This window comes from Cryptomeria japonica, chromosome 10 (genome assembly GCF_030272615.1).
Source record: "Cryptomeria japonica chromosome 10, Sugi_1.0, whole genome shotgun sequence".
Classification (NCBI taxonomy): Eukaryota; Viridiplantae; Streptophyta; class Pinopsida; order Cupressales; family Cupressaceae; genus Cryptomeria; species Cryptomeria japonica.
The window spans coordinates 920,224,914-920,235,074 of NC_081414.1; positions in this window are offsets into that span (position 1 = coordinate 920,224,914).

Sequence of the window (10,161 nt, forward strand, 5' to 3'; positions counted from 1 at the left end):
GTTATGCACTCTAAGACTAAGCACATCTCTATCAAATATCATTATCTTAGAGAAGAAGCTCAAGAGAAGAAAGTGGTGTTGGGATATGTTAGCACAAAGGAACAAATAGCAGATATCTTCACCAAGCCACTGCCAAGGGACACTTTTGAGTATCTCAGAAGTAAGTTAGGGGTCCTACCCCTATCTTCTACTCACTGATCAGTTCAGTGAAAGCATCAATTTGATGACTCTACAAAATATCATTTAGGAGTTGATGCTGATTTACACACTTTAGGATGTTTTCTAAAGGTGTGCAAGAAACAATACAGGAAATAGGAATTGATGACAAAATGCTCTGACCGAGACTAAGTTGACACACAATAGCAGGAAATCACTTCATATCGGAAGAAATTATGTTTTAGTTCTTTACTTTTTGGCATTGTTGTCAAAGTGGGAGAAGATTGAAGAAAAACAAGACTGAAGAGAAAAGAGGAGAAGACTAATGTATTGGGGAGAATTCTGATGACAAGGGGAGAGCATTTCAGCATTTCAGAATCTCACAGCAATCCGAATCAATTAGGTCAAATCAATTGGTTTTGTCATCAATGCCAAAGGGGGAGATTGTTGGCATTATAACAGACAAGGAGAGATTGTTGGCATTATAACAGACAAGGAGAGATTGTTGGCATTTCAATAAGGATATTGAGAAGGTTGTTGATGATTATGGATATAACTGATCAAGGATGTTTTACTGTCTTAATATTATTATTTTGTCAGTGATGTCAATAAATTGATTTTCTAATTCAGTATGATGTTTCCATATCTTGAGAAGTATGATTTGATGAGTATAAAGATGTCAGTAAGAGACACATAAAGAATATGATGAATAAGGGGAGGAATAAGTTTTTCAATGGGCAACTATTACCGAGTTAGACAATGATGAGATGATGATGTTTAGATTGTTTTGATATCATATATATGTTATTGATCGTAAGGTTAATACTTTACGATGTTACCGAGCAAAGAACCTAGTCGGTAAACCCTAAGGTTATCACTATCAGTTAATGAAGGCAGAATGTCTACCGAGTGAAGTTTAGTATTTACCGAGTAATAACAGAATGCATTGAATGAATAAAAGCATTATTTAACGAAGGAAGCTGATGAGCTGGCTAAGATTAAATGATTGGTATGCCGTGAATGAAGTTTGTTAAAGAATCTATGACAAAGGAAAATTGGTAGGAAGATCTACATCTTAGATTGAACCGCAATACCCTAGCACAAGTTCCAAGAAATGTATGCAAGTTCCAAGGTGGGGTAAAACATTTTCAGATTGAAGGATACATTGAACCTGGTCAAGTTTGAAGATCTAATGCTATGATTGATCATGGGAAATGTGATCAAGGAGATTAAGCAGTTGGCGAATTGTTTATAAATAAGGAATTGTTGATAAACAATGTATGCAGGCAAGTGTATGCACAGGGATGCTACATAGTGATTACCGAGCACAGAAGCTTGAAGACCTGTTTTGAATAACAAAGTATAGAGCCCAATAGATGGACAAGATTAGTTCTATGTCTATATTGTATTGAGAAAATAAGAATCTGCTTTAGCATTTTAGATGTGAAGTTGTAGATAGATTTTTATTACTGTTATTTTGTAAAGTGACAGAAAATATCTTAATCGAGTGGACTTAATAGTCTCATTTGTAAAACCCTCTAGAAAGGTGACATTCTAATTGAGTGTTTAAAATCCTTTAACAAGGTCACTTCTAACAAGGTGAAGATCCTAACAGATCTGAGGGAAATCCCTTAACCGGGTCACATCTAGCAATGTGTTTGTAATCTTTAACAGGATTTGCTTTTAACCGAGCATACTCTAGAAGAGTATATTTCTTAGTGGGTCCGAAATCCCACAGTGGTTTTTCCCTATTTGGGTTTCCATGTTAAATTTGGTGTTATGAGTGTTATGATGTTTATATGCTTTTGAGTTTGCATGTTTAAACAATTTTGGTTATATTATTGAAGTATATGTTACCAAGGTTGAATCTGGTGTTTTTATGAAAGATTAAAGTTGTATGATTCACCCTCCCCCTCTCATCTTATTAGCTTGGCATCTGTACTTAACATTAAGTATCGAAACTATCATATTTGTCATACCCAAGTAGGTTTCATTACTTACAAGTCAAGACAAGAAAATAAAAAGAAAAAAGTGTTATGCCAATATCCATCTCAAGACAAAAATAGCAATGATATATAACTGAAATATCACACATACAAGTGTGACAAAAAAAGTTTGACTATGGGAACATGTGAATAACTCCATCAGGGCTATGGATGCCTGTTGGAAATGGAGCAATATTCAAGAGATTACAGTGTATAACCTCATCGAAGCCCTAAAAGCTTGCTAGCAGTGAGGCTCTATCCAAGTTGAGTTTGAAGTCAGAATACCTCACATAGCTAGTCACATAGGATTCCAAGGGTCTTCAATGATTATCAGAGTTCGAATAAATACAAATTGCACACACATGGGCAAAAGAAGATCAAATTTTCAAGAATTGATGGAGAAGTTTTTCGTGCCTCCATTCATAAATCTTGGTTACATAGTGTGTTAATTTGGATGGTCTAAACTCTTTTGAGAATGGATTGAACTCCTATCTCTAAAAATTTTCACGCCTTTAATTCAATTAGTGCATTTCAAAATGAAGGACACATACAATCACCCTTGTTCAAATAGGAACTTCATCTTTCATACTACATTAGCGCAAGTCATGCCTAAATTCATTATCTCCACATGCATCACCTATATTGTCATGTCATACAGGTTTGCATATTGGGGGCATAATTGAAAAAATTCTAAAAATAAAAAAAAGTCCTGAAAAAATTCTAAAAATCGTAAAAAGTCCTAAAAAAATCCAAAAACATTCAAATATGATCCTAAAAAAATCAACCAAAAACGATCCTAAAAAATCAACAAAAAAAAAATCCTGAAAAATCAACCAAAAACATTCAAATATGATCTTGACAAATACCAAAAACATTCGAAAAATTTGAAATCAAATAAAAACAATGAAAAATTCAAAATTAACCAAAAACATCGAAAAGCACAAAATACCAAAAACATCAAAACAATCCAACAAAATCCAAAAACATCAGAAAAATAAAAAAATTGCAATAAAATGTCTCAGGAGAAACAAATACCCTAGCAGGTATCCAAACACTTCGCATGAAGTTACCAAAGGATATAACTATCATATCAAACATCTGTAATAAACTGATCAAGTCTTATCAATCGTATCAATATCCATATCAACGTGATCTTTATCATGTCTTAAACAAAAGAGGATACACTTGAAACTAGAGAGGTTAGTCTTAAATGGGGTCCGTAACTTTTTGAGATTAGACAGTATCAACCATCACATCAAACAAATTAAAGCAAAGGCACAATCAGTATAGTTGTTGATTTTAGTCTATTTTGGTTTTATCTTTTATTAATTGGTGAAGATCATGTTTCTAGCTACTCAAGGATGTCCACAAGTGACTAGAGGAGCCGTGACGGGCATGATCCTTTTATTTGTTTGTTGCTTGTGGTGTGAACCAATGAAGTTCTGGGGCAATCGCTCTAGTGGGTGTCTGTGATAAGAGCATTAAACTTGTGAATGCCACACATACCTCGACCCCTAGCGAAAATCCTAGAATGAAGGGTTCACTCCTTGTCTATTGAGTGTTTGTTTCTTGCAATGAGATATCATGGCATCTTGGTTCCTTATACCTTGATGTACACAAATTCATTGTTACATAATAGGACTCAGTGATGAAAATATGTTGCACAATGAATAAAGACAAGAAGACAATTTATCATCAATCATATCATATTATTTGTTCTGATCTCATCGTGCTGATTGTATCAATCAAAAATCATTCTTCATATCAGTATCTTTTGTCATAGATTGAACTCACTATTCTTTTCATAATTTCTCTCTAATCATATCTTACTAACATTTCGGCTTAGTCAAGAGGGAGAAACCAATAAGTTCTAACATTGCATTATCATTTAGACTCATTATCATTGCATTTACATTAGCATTATAATTCATTCACACACATAGTTTCATTCTAGTACAATTACATCATTACAAATAGTTGTATTTAAATATAACATTGCATCATAAAGCACATAAACTCACACATCACATATAGACTGCATCATATAAAAATACTAAAACTGCATCACATAGAAAGCATAATCATAAAAACTGCATAATAAAAACATGCTAAATCAATAGAACACAAGCATATAAGATCGCCACCAAAATGCATATCATTTAACTCAAAAATGATAATTTGTCATTAGGTACAACAAATGACCCAATGGCTTGAATAACATCATCAATAAAATGACTCAACCGACATTGCCCCTATCTCCAAGTAGATCCTGTCTGCTGGATCCTACCCTAGGATGAACCGATGATGCCCAATGTGGACCCATCACCCCTCTACTACTAGTCTTCCATGACATTGATCGACTACTAGATCTCCTCCCGAACATGTATGCACTGAAGCTCGGACCTCGCTTCTCCTTCGCGACAACTCTCTCATAATCTCTGCACCAATACATACACTCCTCAAATAAATGAATGAGATGCTCATCGCATGCTAGCCTACTTGTGCTAGAATCCCTATATAGCTCATAAGCATCATGTGCTACCTCAGCCCGCCTAACTACATCATCTCTCTCTCTCTCTCTCTCTCTATAGATGGTCTCTCTATAGAAATTTGATCTCTCTCCATCTCCAATGCTCCATAATCTCTCTAAAATACCTCCCTATCATCACTCCATTGCTGCCTAACCCTTGCCACTACATCCTCGAGGCTCTAAATCTGTGTTCTGAGCAGCTATATCCTATCATCCTCCCTCTTATCTTGCCATTCTCTGGCTAAAGCATCCTCTAGACTCTAAATCTGTGCTCTTAGTACCTACGGATCATCATTGTCATCTCCATATCCACCCTATGCACCATCCCCACCTCCCCTTGTAGCAGGAACATCATCTACATCCTCATCGTCATCATCGTCCCCTCCATTGCTCGATGATCTTGAACTAAAATTATCATCCCCATCCTCCTTTGAGCTGCTAGACTCGGTGTCTCCATCAATGTCTACCTCCATATCCTCTCCCTCATCCTCCATATCCTCCTCCTCATCCTCCTCCTCTCTTGCTACTGCTATAGCCAACACACCGTTGATGTCGAATCTACTGTGGCAATATGGGAATGTGGTGGAGCACCTAAGGGTTGACATGCCCTTAACCAATTTTGGCTTGTGAGACCTTCCATTGGTCATGTAAATACATAAGGACTGGCTCTAGTCCATTTGTATGGTTGTTTCTTTGCATTTTTGAAATTTTTCCTTATCGGCAAGACCTACCCCGATTGGCAAGTCTTATCCCGATGAGGTCGCCAGAGTTTGGAGTGTTGTTATCGGGTATCGGCTAAGAGTGGTTCACACTTACCTCGATGACCCGATAAGTTGATTAGTGTTTGGAGAGTTGTTATCAGGTATCAGGGGAAGTAGTTTCAAGTTACCCCGATGACCCGATGAGAAAGCATAGGCATGGAGTGGAGCCATCGAGTATCGGGAGGTGCTATTTCATGTTACCCTGACAACCTGATGAGTAAACATTGGCTTGGAGCATGCTTGATGAGTGTTGCTATCGGAGATCGGGAAGAGTAGTATCACGCTACACCGATGACCCGATGAGACCGCCTCACTTGCCAAGTTGTCATTGGCCATTGGAAGTCAGGTTTTGAAGTCTTCTAGATGATCCGATAGGAAGTGTGGAGTGCGGAAAGTTGTCATCGGCCATCGAAAGCTAGGATTTGATGTTACCCCAATGCTCGATAGGAAGTGCGAAGCGTGGAAAGTTGTCATCGGCCATCAGAAGCCAGGATTTGTTGTCACATCGATGACCCGATGGAACCTGTGAGACAGTTGCATATGGAAACCATTGGTAACGAGATTTATCTCGCCAAATAGGAGGATTTCCCAATAGAGGATGAAAACATATAAAACGACCCAACGGGCATCTGTAAGAGGCTAATGGCAAATCGTTAATCATTCATTATCGATTGCCTTAGAGAACACATTTTGTTTTGCTGAAATGCAATAGAGAAATCCATTTTCTGGTTTTTAATTAGAGTTTAATTTATGTTTGTTTCACGTGTACTGCTAATGTAATTGTTTCTTTTCTCTGTTCTATGAGTTACTATTTGAACCTGTGAATAAACTCGGGGTCTATAAATAAAGCTTTCCTTTTCAGTTTTTGTTCTCTGTTCGCGATAATCATATGGCTCTGACTTGAAACTCCACAAGATCATTAGAGGTTGTCAAGCAAAGCCAAATATGTACAGTAGGTTTTCATTTGAAACTGACCAGGAAATGGCAAATGCCATTTCTACAAACTGGCCCAAGGCGAGCTTGGTGATAGTCTGGCTAGGTGTCAGTAACTTGAAGGAGATAACTTGCAGGGGAAGGAAACTGCTGAGAACTGGAAGAAGATCTAGAAGGCTACAAGCCTGAAACTGAGACATTGTGTAACCAAAGGGGGAAAGTTTGCTAAACCAAACAAATTGGGTGGTTTTGCAAAGAGAGAAAGAATGTGTGTATCTTTCACCCCTGCAAGGATTTAGTGAACAAGCTTACTTTGTGAGCTTGAGGAAGGTGAGATAAGCAAAAAAATGGTAGGGAAGCCCTTAGAAGTATAGAGGGGCAGACTTGGAACCCATAAAGGGATAGAAGCAAACCATCAAAGAAACCTAATTGATGGTAAACTAGGTAGCCTCCCTATCCGAATGGTAGAATCTATCAAAGGAATGGGTCTGCATGCCAACCACCACCCATCAAACTAAGTTGTAGTCCCCGAATCCACTGGACCAACTCCCTAACCCCACTCCATAGGATGTAAATAATCAAAATCACCAACAACAACATGAGGTTGAATGCAATCCCCCCAATCAATGATCTCAAAAGTAACACGAGCAAAATAAGTAGTCATATCAGGAATACCCTGTATCTCTTTGAACTATCGGAGTACCCATCCTGGAAGATTGGTGCAAGAGCACCTAGGACTTCAAATATCTAGTTTTTCAATTTTGGCTTGTACTGACCCTAGCCAAGTTAGTAGTGAATAAGGATTCTAGGAGGGTCCAAGAGTTAGTGTTTTGAGTCAATGTAGGCCTAGGTTGAGTTCATTCTTCTTAGGTTTGCATTTTTGTGTAAATAGTGGATTTGAGTAGGTAAATGACCTTCTTGATGGTCAAAATGGTCAAAACTTGGTATAGGAATTAGGGAGGGTTAAATTAGTCTTAGGAAAGTTTAAAAAGTCATCTGTGATGACTTATAATAGGTCTTATAGGTTGAAAAGATGAAAAAGTGCAAAAGTGCAAAGTTGCAAAAAGTTGTCATGACAACTTTTGTCTTGAATTGGTTAGCGATGGAGTTAGGGATTTTCCAACACCCTAGGATGAATACACACATGGTAAAGCTATAATTACCCTCTCTTGCATGGTTACCAAGGTCGAAGAATGTGTCATATAAGTTCAACAATCTGAAACTACTAATTTTCAGACTAGTTGGCAGCATTTTGGCTTGATTTTACTCATTTTATAATTGAAGATGGATTGAATCCATTGATATAGAAATGGATTGAGTTTCTATAGTGTGTTAAAGTTTTTTTGGTTCAATTTAAAGCTTTGTGGAAATTTTTCATTTGTGTTTTCTTTCTTTAGTTTGCAAACAACCAGTTTTGGCTTGTATATAGCAGTTTTTTTGTAAATACGGTTGCCCCATGAGTTTCACAGGTGCTGCCATCACGGCTTGTTGGGACATGGAGGGAAACTACCTATACAATGTACATATGTAGGGTCAAGTGTTGGAGAAGAGTTTAAGTATGACTGTCACTTTGTTCTAGGCGAGTCTAGGAGCAACCCGACTAGAGGAAATAAGGCGAAAACGTGGTGTAAAGTATAGGGGTGAGTACCAAATCACTATCCAAGATTTTGGAGGGGTCCAAGGAGTTAGGAAAGAGATACCAATGCAAGGAGGAACCTTGAAAAGTTCATTTGATGCTGACACCCCAACTTGATCATTCACTGTCGGTTAGAGGCCTAGAAAACCCTTCAAAACTTCATTTTGGGGTTAGCACATTGAATGGTGGAACAAGAAGCCAAAACCAAAAAAATATCTTGATGTTAGGTAAATAATTGAAGGAAATCTAAAAGTGTTAGGGGGTCTTTTGGACCATTTTCACTCAAGCCCTAAAAAACCGGTTTTAGGAGGCCTAATTGGGCTAATTCCTTGAAGCCCTTTTCTAGGCAAGATTTTGAAATTGGTAAGAAACCTATTGATTGCAAACCTCAAATGGACCCTAAATGCATTAAAAACATCAAAGAAGACACCTCCACACCTTTGCAACATCTCACAATGGTAGGAGGTCAGTTTGACAACTTGAAGCCAAGAAGCCATAATTGAGCACATGAGAAGCACTGAGAATTGGTAGGGTTTCTAGCCAAAACACTTGAAGAAAACACCTTAGAAGGATCAAGAATCAAGCCCTAGAAGAGACTGAGAAGGACTTGGAGGTTTAGAGAGTAACTAGGCCTGGTGAGTTGGTGGAATTGATTTGTATATGGTGAAAATGGATACAACAATATTGAAATACTAAACGAATTCAACCACAAAACCCTAGCCTAACAACACCAAAGATCCACCATAACATATGAAGATTACCTAAGACAATGCAAATCAAATGAAATCATAAAGATTATACCATCACATGTCCAATAGGGTTTGAATCTCCATTCTTCCTATGTCCATTGATCTTGCTTGATATATTTGCTCTCAGATTTTATGTGTGCACAAGAGCTCAAGAAAGAACGAAAATGTGATTGCAAGTAGGCTTGATCGCATATGAAAGTTTGAAGCGTAGTCGAGTAGTCAGTGGGGGGTTTGATAATGAAGGAAGCATCTCCTTATATAGAAGACACTATAAGAAATGGAGGGATAAGATTGAGAGGTGTAAAAGATAAATGGTCACCTATGACTAGAGGGTAGGTAGAGAAAATAAGAAAATAATGAGAGGGTAGGTAGTGTAGGAATTAAGAGATGAATGGCATGTGTCATAGGTAGAAAAGGTTAATGGATTAATTAAATAAATAAAAAATTATTTAATTAATAGAGGAAGTGGGATCAATTAAATAAATAAAATATTTATTTAATTTAGGAAAAGGGTAATTTAAATAAATAAATGTATTTATTTAAATGAGAAATAAGGCTAGAAGAGGATAAATAAATAAATTAAATAAATAAATATTTATTCAATTAATAGAAGAGTTGGGCTAAAATAATTAAATAAATAAAGATATTTATTTAATTAGACATGACAATTTTAGGTGTCTACATTTTGCCCCTCTTTGAGACAATGCAACTTGTCGCGTTGTTTTAAAGAAGATAAGATGAACTGATACGAAGTTTCCCTAAGATGGGAATGATATGCCCCCTTGAGAGATTGGCAGACAATCTCTCGATAAAAAAGAAAGGCTAGAAAGGAATGACTGGATAAAGCACGGGATAAAGAAGACTGACTTGGGAAACGAGGGCTAGGGCTAGGGCTAGGGCAGTCTATAAGATAGACCACGAGGGGAAAACATCCTCATTGTCATCCACACATCCAAGAGATCAGAGTGCAGAGAGATAATAGAGCAACAGTAGTCAACAACAATGGCATTGGTTCACAGATTTGATCACGTTAGCCGATTTTAGAGGCCAGCAGATGCAGGAGAGTCGGTGAGTACCACAAAACCTCCTTGTACTTTGTGGCATGAAATGTTGTCATAAATGCATGTTAGGTAGTACAAAAATGTGGATTAGGTATGTCAAGTGGGAGAAAAAAATGCCAAGGTACGTCTGTGTTGGTGCCAGGCACGTTTGGGTAGGCTAGGCGCATCTGTGTTTATGCCAGGCGCGTCTATGAATGCAAAGGCATTTATGTCAAATGTGAGCGCGTCTACGTATTTCAAGTGCATTTGTGCTATATGGGCGCATCTATGCAGAACAGAGGCACATCTATGTATGTCAGGTGCGTATGTGCAGAGCAGGCGCGTATGTACAGTATGTAAGCGCATTTGTG